Below are 12,287 nucleotides of genomic sequence, written 5' to 3'. Positions count from 1 at the left end.
TACAGACGCAGGGGGCGGGGCGGGGGCGGGGTCAGCCCAACACACGCTCACGTGCCGATACAGGCGGCCCCACGTGACCGGCTGGTGCGGCCACGCCCCCAGCCTGTTGCCATGGCGGCTCCACGTGGCCCAGAGACAGCCGCGGAAACGCACCGCACGCTGGTTCTGTCCCAAATAGCGCCTGGGATAATGAGCAGAGGCCCAAGCATTCTGAAAGCCAAAAGGCCCTCTCTTTTGTGAGGCTGCCCCCAGCCGAAAGCAGACAAAAAAGGCAAGGATGAAATAAAACAGACTTTGTCTTATTAACCTGGCACACACGCCTGGTGATCGGTGGCTTAGCTGGCAAATTGCAAGGACCTCGATGGGAGATTCAAAATTCAACAAGTGGCCGTCGCCATGGAAACGGCTCCAATGAACCCCAAGAATGAAGGACCTCGGCCCCCGGGGGCGGGGGGAGAGATGTCGGAGGAGGATGGATGTTGCCCGGAATCGGCCGTCCTGTGAAGCCGAGCTGGGGAGCAGGTTAAACTGATTGAGCAGGCGCCTCGGCGTCCTGGAGTCAACGCGAGCAGCTGGCCCCGGTGTCACAGGACTTAGACATAACGATGTTCTCTCTGCCCTCGGCTGGGGGCCCTCGGCTGGCTCCAGGGCACAGGGGCTCTGAAGACCGTGCCCCTTGCAAGGCCCGCGGCGCCAGGGCTGGAAACCCCGGTGGGGGGTTGGGGGGCGAAGCAAATTTCATCTGGTTGAGGAAAGCAAACGGGGCTTTAACCAATGCGAAGCTGTGGGCAGTTAAGTATAGGGCTGGCTGTTCCTTCTCTCAGGAAGTGATCAGACTCAAGGTCACATTTTTTTACAAAGAATTTCCTCCGAAGAGCCCCATTTGTGAAATAAGGCCAGGCCTGTGTCTGAGCCGGCGCGGGGCGGGGGGTTGCCGAGGGCTGGACTTAATGACATCTGTCCTTCCTTCCAGCCTGTGATTCTGTGATAATTGCTGGCAAGTGTAGTGATTTCCAGTACACCATGATTACCAGACACTCTTTAAATGCACAGTGTAGACATTCTAAATAGCACGTTGGGACACAATTACCCAGACAGAAGATTACACAAATGCGCTAACATGGGAGCAGGGTCCTCTTCCAGTGTCAGGGGCCTCTAGAGAGAAAGGCCTTCTGAAAACAGTTGCCACAGTCCCTCCTGGCGGGGGGGCGGGGGGGGGAGTTTAAGGCGGCACGAATGTGTTATCTACTTGGGGTCTTTAGTGGATGCCCACATTTTGTTCTGTCATTTGATGCTCTCATAATAACAAGAAAGCAAGAGTCATCATAACAACAGCTGCAGCAACAATCAAACCTGTACTATGTTCTAGGCATTATTCTAATTACTTTTACATCTATCGGCCCATTTAATCCTCCTACTCACTGCTTGAGGTATTCCTATTCTCCAGAGAACTGCAATTGAAGAAATGTTCCCAGGTCTTGCACTAAGAAGCTTACACTCCGCCTGGGGTTTGAGGCACATCCCCTTTACCTGGGCCTCAGCTGAGGTGGCGTCATAGGGACACAGCCTGGGAGCAGAGGGGATGGGCTGGAAAAGCCCAGGTGGTCCACAAGGGTCATCTCTCACAGGCCCCCAGAATGGAGTGTGGGACAGGGATGCACCCCTCTCCCGGACCTTTCTGGGTGGCATGCGGCTACCATGTGAGGAACCGGATCTCAGGCCCAGGAGTGGCCTGGGCCACTGCACCCCTATAGGAGCAGAGGGCTAAGGGGAACAAGCTGACCCCCTTCTGCAGGCATTGTCCTCAACTCTTTTCAGTCCACTCAAAGCATTAGCCGGCTGGCTGAGTTTTCTTGAAACATGAGGTGTCCAAACTGTGCTCTCTTAAGCAACCCCTTTTCTCAAACAGTCCCGAACCTTTAGGGAAAGCACTATGGTTAACATCTCCCAAACTCAACAAGAGAGAACATCCTGAGCTTGGTTTTGAACCTTTGGAGTTTGAAGGGCCTTCCAATACCCAAGAGTGAGCATCTGGGCCCTTTGCTGGAGCCCGAGGAGAGGAGACTGTGTGTGAGTCCTCTGCACATGGAGACATGGCAGCTCGAGGCTCAATGCCATCCCCTAGCAAGAGAAAAAGGTCAGAAGCACAGAGGTCTGGCCAGTTGCCACTCTCTCCCACTCCACATCCGGCTACTGGCCTGCGCTTTCCAGGATCACTGAACCCTTAGATTTACTGCCATGTCTCCTTCTTATCTCCTTCCACAGTCACCGGAAGAAGGGGGTCTCCCTGCAGGTCTAACACTTTCTAGACTCTGACTGAGAATTTTGACTCACAGCCTTCAAATGACAATCAGGTCTGCAGGTAGCTTGCAGAGAATTAGGAGCATTAGCTGGGGCCCTTCAGTGGGGCAGGAAAAAGGAATGGGCATTTCTGCCCCCTGTGTCCTGGTCCACATGGCTAAACAGAACTCAGAAGACGGGGCAGATCCAGGGTAAGGAATTTCTCCAGCTCAAAGGCAACCCACATTGGGAGAACAGAGGCAGGAACTTACATGGTTCACAGAAAATAGAGCAAAAGGCTCAACGTGGATCTTGAAACTGGGGGAATCTGCAGGATATTCAGAAGATAATACAGCACAGTAATTAAGACATGGATTTTGGAGTCAGACAGACCTGGATTTGCCTCCCACCCAAATCTGCAAAGGACTAGCTTCATGACCTTGGACAAACTTGTAAAGTCTCTGAGCCTAAGTGATCTCATCTGTAAGATAAGATCAATAAAATAGATACAAGATAAATAAACAATAAAACAGATACAGGAGTGTCCCTCAGGTTGCTTTCAGCTGCAAAATAATGGAGAATCCGTATGGGCTTAACCAATAAGCAGATTTTTTTTTTTTTAATCTCACATGACAAAAAACCCAAAATCAGGACAGCCTCTAAGCCCAGCCCATCAGGACTCCGGTTCAATTTCTCTGCATGTTGGCTTCATCTTCATGTTGGTAATACCATGGCTGCTGCAATTCGAGACACTTTATCTAGACAATGGCAACATCCAGGGAAAAGAATGGGGGGCTGTTTCTTCCTGTATGTCTTCTTTGAATTGGAAAGTTTCCTCGGAAGCCTCCAGCAGCCCTAGCCTCCTATCTCATTGTCCGGACACAGACCACATTCAGAGCGGCTGTCCACCTACACGCCACCTTTATGCAAATTGGAGAAAGGCGACTCTTCCTCAAACACCATGATGTGACCTTGGGGGCACCCAGCTGCTTGCTCTTGGCAGTGACTGGTCCATGCCCGCTCTCCTAAAGGTGTTCTCAGTGGAGGGTACTGGTATGGATTTATGCTCTAGAACTGCACCATTCTAGAGCATAAATCTAGATTGCAGTATTGCAGCCATGATAGCCACCCAGGGCTTTTTAAATTTAATGTAAAACTAATTGAAGTTAAGTACAATTTAAAATTCAGTTCCTCAGTCCACCAGCCACGTTTCAAGTGTTCAGTAGCTCCATGTGGCTGATGGCTACTGCATTGGAAAGCGCAGAACATGTTCATCATCACAGAAAGATCTATGGGACAGAGCTGCCCTATAATTCAGCCAGAAGACCCAGAATCTTCATGCTTGAACTCTCTCATCAGTTAATATATGTCTATGATGGGAATGGTGCCCCTTTAGACCTTTGTGTGGTCCTCAAGCCAATGTATAGCAGCCCGGCCCACATGACCACATGCTCATTCCTAAACCAATCACTGGCAAGAGCTTTCAGCTGCAAAATAATGGAGAATCCGTATGGGCTTAACCGTACGAGGGGAGGAGACTGTGTGTGAGTCCTCTGCACATGGAGCAGCCCGAGGATTGGCTTGGCCTTCCATCAACCATGATTCAGCACTGGTGTTTGAAATGCACCCCTCCTCCAGGCCACGGCCACTCAGAAGAGAGTGGAAATTATAAAATCCAGGCTGTGCCTGCATGCGAGTGGGGTGGATTTGGGATCTACATACAACTCATAGGTCGAAGGAAGAGTTAATAAGATAACACATCCGGGCCACCTGGGTGGCTCAGTCGTTAAGCGTCTGCCTTCGGCTCAGGTTATGATCCCAGGGTCCTGGGATCGAGCCCCGCATCGGGCTCCCTGCTCCGCGGGAAGTCTGTTTCTCCCTCTCCCCCTCCCCCTGCTTGTGTTCCCTCTCTCGCTGTGTCTCTCTCTGCCAAATAAATAAATAAAATCTTTTTTAAAAAAAGATAACACATCCATAGCAGTTTGTATGGTGTCTAGAACTAAATACTTAATGCATTTTCGCTATCATAATCATTACTGATTAAGAATTATATCTAAACTGCATTTTGACCATTGCCAGAGCCGAGGTGCTCACAAGAAGGCAAAAAAAACAAAACAAAACAAAACAAAAACCATAGGGTTTTCCCGGTTCCTGCTGGGAACCACAGAGAAATAGAGGACACTTGTCACCTCTTCTCTCCAGCTGGCCTTCCATGAGGGCATTCCCAACAGCGTCTTAGCCTTCTGGGGCTCACGTGCCTCCGGAGCCCTCTGACTGGGGCCGGCTGCCTAGAAGAGCAGTATGACCCAAAGCCCCGGGCGCTGGCATTTGCGGGCTGGGCTCACGCATGCAGGCCCTCCTCCTGGCAGATGACAAGGCAAATGAACACACCTGTCATAGCCACTGCCAGAGAGAGAGGGCTGGGATCCCAGGGCTGAGATCTGCCAGAGAAAACCTTGTGAGTACTTTGGGTTTCTTGGGAAATAGTCTCAGTGAACAGCATAGTTGTAGCTCTTTCATCTTCCTCACCCCCTAAAGACTGGGTGTTTAATATTCCAAAGCAGGCCAATTTGTCAAACAAAATAATGAATGTTCATGGTTAAAAATATCCAGCAACACCAGAACATTTGACTTCAAAGGCTCTATTCTCTTTCATTATCAAATACTAACAAAATATCAGCACATTAGGATGGAGCCCACAGCTCATTAATGCTGAATATAATTGCATTAGGCTGTCCATACTAGCTTTTCCACTGGCAAGATCTGTTGTTTATCAAGACCCGCTGTAGGAAATATATTTGCTTATGTAGTGAGAGCAAACGCCTAATAGAGTAAAAAGTTTACCTCCAAGGTGGTGACCTTCCCTCCCAGCCTTGGTCCCCTGAAATGGCTCTCTGCTGCTTTCTGTTCATCTCATGGTCATCTGACTTGCACAGAGCAAATACTAAAAGATAGTGAGGAAAATGAGTCAAGGTACAGAATTTCCATAAGAGAAATTTGACTAGTCCTCTGTTTGTTTTCAGACTCTCTGTGGCTAACGTGCATGAACTCCATGGAAAGTTACAGGAGGAAAGTTACCGATGTCGGACACAGGTTAAAATGACTTTCTAGCCATTATTTCAAACTTACCACAACTGTACTTGTATCCCCAAAGCAAAACTCTCTAGAATTCCACTGAATAGTGGCATCATCTGGTGGACATAAGTGATACTGCAACTCCCCTTCAAGTTTTTGTCATCTTTCTGTGAAAAATATTAATTTTTTAATTGTGCCAAATCGCTCAGGAATTGTTGTAAGCTATCGAGATTCCCTCTACAAAGCATCTTCAAGTAAGCTGCACATCTCCAAATTAGTACAGCTCTGACAGAGCTTTATAGAAGCTTACTGTCTGAGAGTCTGAGCCTGCTTTCCATGCCTTTTTAGTGGTTTGGTATAGAGATTTTATCTTATTCCGGAAGGTCATCAACTGCTCGAGGGCGAGTCAGCTCTTACATACCTTATGCTTTCTGCTCTCTTTGTAGGTTCTCAATAAAAACGTGTTAAGGACTGACTACTTTACAGAAGACAGTATCTCTATCAAGGAGAGCAGAACTGTGCAGTGACTGGTGTGCAGAATTTGGAAGCAAAATACCAGGGTTCTTGTTCCAGATCTTCCATCGGATAGCTATGTGGCACTGGGTCTCTGAAAGGTGGTTTCTGTAGCCATAAATTGGGCACATTAATAACTCCATCACAGCATTATTTTGAAGCCTATATGAGGTCATCAGAGCAGAAGAGCAGCATAAATGGTTAAGTCATTGTTAGTTGCTCTTAGTGTCCTTTATAAACCCGTCCTCCTTGGACAGTTGAGTATGCATCTTTGCTCTACATTGTTGTTATTATATCCATTAGGGTCATCTTACCATAAAATGGAGAGATCAATTCTCCCTTGAAGCCCAGGATCACGCCAGCCTTCTCTCTCTTTGGGGGCGCAAAATGGACAAATCTCCTTTTACCCCCTTCCAACCAAAACAAACAAACAAACATGCCCAGATACCAGAGACTGAAGGTTGGACTCAGCAGCTGCTTGCTGAAAACAACCTGAGTCATTTATTGATTGGAGGTTTCAAGTAATGGAATGTGACAGCCAGCCAAAGGGGGTGGGGAGCCAAAGTGGGCTCTTGGACAAGGTTAATAGAAGGGTGGTTTGTGGGGAGGTGGGCCTTCCCCTTACCCTTCCAACACGTGCTCCGAACAGACCACGCGCAGGGCACAATATGCAGCTCTGAGCACCATGTTTAAAACTTCATCAGGATAAAAAATCCAAAGAAGCAGGTTTTCTCTTTGAGGGCTGGTCCTGGGAAAGAGGGAATTGATTTTCTCTGAAGGAGAATAAAGACCAAAAGGAGCTTCAGAGAAATAGATTTTGTTTCTGTGTAACAGTGCCGGAGGGAGTGGGAGGGAGAGAGTTGCAGCCTGGGGGCTCCCTCGCGCTGAGCTGGGCAGAGAGTTAAGCATCACGGGACTGGTAGAACTTGCCAGCCTTCAGGTTGTGATCCCATTTGAGATATGGGACTCCATACCCCAGCTCAGCTGACAGTGAGGAGAAGACAATCCCTCCCTCTGCCCTACAGTTTGTATGGAGTGTTGTTCTGTGGTCCCATGTTCACAGTTCTGGAGGGAAACCCAAGAAAGACCACCAGGCAGAGAGAAGAGCACCCCTCAGAATGCAGACTCTAGTCATACCCTCGGAGCCTGAGACCTAACAGCTAGGATGCTGCCAAGAGCAGCTCTGCCCAGCCAGGGGGGTGAGGGGGCCGTGCATCCCTCTTCTGGGATCAAAAGCTCCATGGGGTCCTTGGCCTGTCCTCACAGTGATTCACTCCTTCCCATCCCAAATCAGCACCCCCTTCCCCTCTGCCAGAATGTGCTTATCCTCCACAGCTGATGCTGTCAGTTCTGTCCACAGTCCCTCTGCCCACCCTGGCTGTGGAAGGAAGTCTCCAGAACAGCTCCAGTGATCCCCACCTTCTAATACTCATGGCCTTTGTAATCCCCTCCCCTTAAGAAACTTGCTTCTAACCAATGGAATACGGCAAGGTAGGAAATGTTACTTCCATGATTAGGTTACAAAACATTCTAACTTCCATTTCATTAAAAGACTCTCTTGCTGGCTTTAAAAGCAAGCTGCCATTTTGGAGAGGCTCATAGGGCAAAAAGCTGGGCAGAATCCAGCCAATGGGTGGCAAGGAGCCAACGCTCTCAGTCCAACAGCCCTCATGGACATGAATCCTGCCCACAATCATGTCAGTAGTTTAGAAATGGATTCTTCCCCAGCTGAGCCTTCAGATGAGACCCATACTCTGGCCAACACTTTTACTGCACCCTTATGAGAGACCGTGAAGCAGAGTGTCTTCAAACTAAGCTGTGTCCTGATTCCTGACTCATAGAAACTATGAGATCATAAATGTGTATTGTTCTAAACCATTGTAAGCCTTTAATGAATATCCTGGCATCCTGCATCTCTCCACCTGAGAACATTCTCTGGCCTCAGATGCATGCCTGTCCTTGACAGACAGCACTGAAGGAGCAACCCTCAGCCACTGGAGTTGGATCACTTCCCCAGCTTCCTGACCTTAAATGGGATGATTCCAAATATACAGTCTCTGTGCATCCCTAGCAGGTTGGGCCCCAGTTGTTCAGAGAGGTAACTCACTCATTAACATACCCTATATTAGCTTTCTCCCTTCCCTTTCCCACTCGCCAACTCCTCCATTGTGTTTCCTGAGATTCCCTCTGACAAATCTACTTGTACCCACAGGCTTGTCTGCTTTAAGTTAGAACCTAAACTAACACCATTGGCTTACCACCTTCTTGGATTTATAAAAACCTAGACTCAGGGTGACTGGATGGTTCAGCTGGTTAAGCATCTGACTCTTGATTTCAACTCAGGTCATGAACCCAGGGTCCTGGGATCAAGCCCTGCGTTGGGCTCCACACTCAGCACAGAGTCTGCTTGGCCCTCTCCTTTCACCTCTGCTCCTCCTCCCCGCTCACACTTTCCCTCTCTCAAATGAAAAAATACAATCTTTAAAATAAAAATAAAAAATAAACATAAAACACCCCAGGCCCCAGCCTCCAGAGTGTCTGTTAGCAGCTTTCCAAGTCCCGACCACAAGACCGCATCACTTTCTAGAAACCTTCTACCCCTTCCTCAGGGAAGCCTCTTCTCACCAAAACAGGGCTGCAAGGAGTTTGGTGGTGTGTCATCAAAACTTCCTATCCATGGGCTGCAGGTACATGGCCCAGGGCCAATGTCCCTGTTATTTCACACAAATCTTAGCTCAAAACCAATCTGTCTACGCGAAGCAGAATAAGCCCCACCCTCTTCTCATTTTGCTTCTAGTTCTGCTCATTCATTGATTAATTCAATTGGGCATGTGTTCCAAAGGCATCATGGAGGACCTCAGCTCTGGGTGCCCAGCCTCGTTTCTGGGTCCTTCTTTATATCTGGCAAGCTGTCTGCAAGCATCTCAAGGTCTGCAGTAGGGAGGAGGAGAGGTAGAAGCCATTGTCATCAACTTGCATATCTTATGAACCATTATAATGTCAGGCCCTGTCAGTCTCCCCCTCCTTGCCTATCTCTGCGCTGACGAATCAGCCTCAGATACTTATTTGGGTGCTGATGAGTCCTTCTGGGCTCTCCTCAGTGCAATATTCTCAACTCCTCTCATTCTCTCCCTACTTGGCCCTGTCACTGTGATCATCTTTTCCCCCTGGCAGGTGGGAAGACATTCTGGTTGTCACCAAATGTCTCATTCTCAGCGGCCTCTCTCAAAGGCAGTCTTGCTGGCTTGGTGCATTTCTTCTGGGAAACTGAGACTCATCATCTCCATTCTGGGTGTAGCTCTAAAGGATGCCCCTCCATATCTCCATGGACTCTGTGGGGACTGTTTATTCTGATTTCTCCAGGAAAGATCCCAAATGCAAATAAGATGGACTTATGTCTCTAAATATGGTGTGTATGTTATCAAAACATCAAAGACAGAGCCCTATTGAGGCTAGGCAACTCTGAGCTGCCATTCTCTCCCAACTGTCTTCAAACCCCAAAACTCTCCTCCAGGGAGCCCCCAGCAGGCCTCCCCCACTGTACCTCCCAAAACACAGTGCTTTGATTTTGTTCTGGAACCTTCTTCTTGGCCAAAACTCACCTAATCTATTTGATATTGGGTGGCCAAGGTCCTTCTGTGGCCACCCAGTATCAAATCGGTCGACAGTGAGTTTCAGCACCATTTGAGGTAGAATTCAGTGATTCAGCATCTGTCAGCTCTATGATTCACAGGCAGGGCTGGGTAAGTGCATCCCAACATTTCAGTTTCGTTGGCATGGATGTATGGTTCTCTACATGCTCATGGGACAACTGGGGAAGAAACACTCCAATATCCAGTCTTGATATTGGAGCGCCTGTGCAGAGCTTCTCACAGTGATGAGAGAGCATCAGGCCTAGTTCCTGCTCAGCCATGTCCACAGTTTCCACGTGCAAAACCATGGGCAAGTCACCTGACCCCTCTGAGCTTTACTTTCTTCATTGACCTTGAGGGTGACATGAAACAGTGTAAGTTATGCACAGAGTGACCTTAGCTCAACAGAAATCACCCCCTAATTGCCTTAGGCCTGTGTGGTCCAGTGCAGAAGCCACGGAGTCTCACGCAGCTATCTGCCATTTCAATTTCAATGAACGACAATTCAGCTCTTCAACTGGACCAGCTACATTTCAAGGACTTAGTGGCTACTGTATTGGACATTTCTATCACTACAGAAAGTTCTACTGAAGAATTTTAAAAGATTCCAAAGCCCAGGTGGCACTCCAGAGCCTTTAAATCTGAAATGCTCAAAGCCAGGACCCTGCCATGATTTCTGCTGGTTTGACTTATAAGCTCTTCCCGTGATGCCAGTGTGTACCTGATGTGCAGAACCACAGCCCTGGACAAACACTCCACAACTGAACTTTGTGTTCCCAAATATTCCACCTGCACCTGCTAATCGTTGACCCCCACCTGGAGAATGTGCCCCTCTCTTAAACTCTATGGTATCTGCTTATTGCCTCTGACCCTCATTTGGCAATCAAACCCCCTCCTCCCTCAGACTGTTACTGCATGCGGTTCTGCATGGCCCTGAGAGGACGTGAGCACCTGTAGGGCAGGACCCAGGCAGCACCATACCTTCTCTCTGAACTTCCAGAGCACTGGCCTGAGGTCCTGAGCACATCCCACACACAAGGCGTCTCCTGTCTTCTATTAGATGTTCTGCACCTGGCGGGCAGGACCTGCCTCTATCTTTACAGACCTCATGGAGCCTTAGCGATGAAACTCCTCGAGAAAAAGCACAAGCTGAGTTCGGCCACCCGGGGACAGATTGCACTATTGGTTGGGAGGCTGGAGACCTATTTAAACTGAACTTGCTTCTTACACCATGAGCTACCAGTTGTTGAACTGGTTTTCAGCGAGCAACTGCAAAGCACAAAACCCCATCATCGTAGGTGTAAAAAAAGAGGGAAGCAATTATGGGCAGGCTGGGCACAAGCAAGTTTTCAGATACCATCTCATTTAATGGCAGAGTATCTTGTAAGGGAAGAATTGCCACTTCTGCTTCACAGAGGAGGTAAGAACACGGTTAGTCAGGGGTAGGTGCAGAATTTAAACCCTGGTCTTTCGATGAAAAAGCCAATGCTTTTTCTATGGCCCTGTGTAGCCAATATCTGTCCTAGCATGGTGGGGCTAGTAGTGGAGATGAAAAGGTAAGACACACACACACACAGAGAACAATCAAGGAACAGGAGGGTATTATTGAGAGAGGTTCAATGGAACCAGATGCTACCTTGGCCATTAGGGCAAATGAAAAGAGTTAGACCCCCTGAAGAAAGCAACCTTGAACTGGGTCTATCAAAAATGACCTCCATAAAATCAGTGGACATGACCTTAAAGGTGGTCGAGGCAGACTGTGTTACCGTAGAAAGGCTCTGAGCCCCATGTTCAGAGGAACAGTTTGCTGGGACTAAAAAAGAAGGAGAGAGGCACTGGATGACGGTTGGTGATAATAAAAGAAGGTAATGGTTATTATTGAGCGCTGAGTAACGCCAGGCACTACCTCCGTGTTTTATCCCACTAATCCGCACAGTATTATTGATCCTGTCATTATTCCCATTTGACCAACGAGGAAACTGAAGCTTAGCAAGGTTGTCTATGACTAAAGCCACACAGCAAGTGAGTTATAAATAAATCCTCATACCTGTTGATTGAAAAGTAGCCTGAGAGTGGGGCGCCTGGCTGGCTCAGTTGGAAGAGCGGGCAATGCTTGACCTCAGAGTTGTGAGTTCGAGCCCCACCTTGGGTGTAGAGATTACTTAAATAAAACTTAAAAAAAAAAAAAAAAAAGTAGCGTGGAAGAAATGAGGCCTCCTCTGAAGGGATGAGCTTTGACGTCAGACTGCCTAGGTGTATTCCCAGCCTCTGTACCCTTAATAGTGTCATGTCCTTGTGCAAGACCCTTCTCCAGGCCTGCCTTCTGGATTGCAACATGGGAGTAATTCGAGTACCTACTCACTGGGTTGTCATCTGCATTAAATGACAAAAGGCACAACATGGAGGGCTTAGCCCTATCTGGTGAGTAGTAAGTGCTCAGCAAATTTTAGCTGTTGTTACTATTAAGAGCATCTAGGTAGGTGATGATGGATTCCCTGAGGGGAAGAAAGAGCACCACGGAAAATTCTGGTTGGTTGGCCAGAACACGTGGTCTGGAGTACGTGGGACTGCTCCGCGGGTCCCAACAAGCTCTCTGTAAAGAACTAGTCTGATGGAACGGTGGGGCTTGGGCTATTGTCAGTGAGAGGGCCGGGAGAAAGTTCTCGAGTCTCTTCTGGGCAGTGCTCCACGGAGGGACTCAGGCTGGTACCGTCCTCTAGCAGAGATGTTCCGCTCTTAGCTGTTCCATGCATTTGGGGTCTATGTGAGAATGCATTTGAGTCAAAG

The sequence above is a fragment of the Mirounga angustirostris genome, unplaced genomic scaffold (assembly GCF_029215605.1).
Source record: "Mirounga angustirostris isolate CCGP_5_RB_7025 unplaced genomic scaffold, mMirAng1.0.hap1 SCAF_5, whole genome shotgun sequence".
Lineage (NCBI taxonomy): Eukaryota > Metazoa > Chordata > Mammalia > Carnivora > Phocidae > Mirounga > Mirounga angustirostris.
This window is presented reverse-complemented; position numbering follows the sequence as displayed.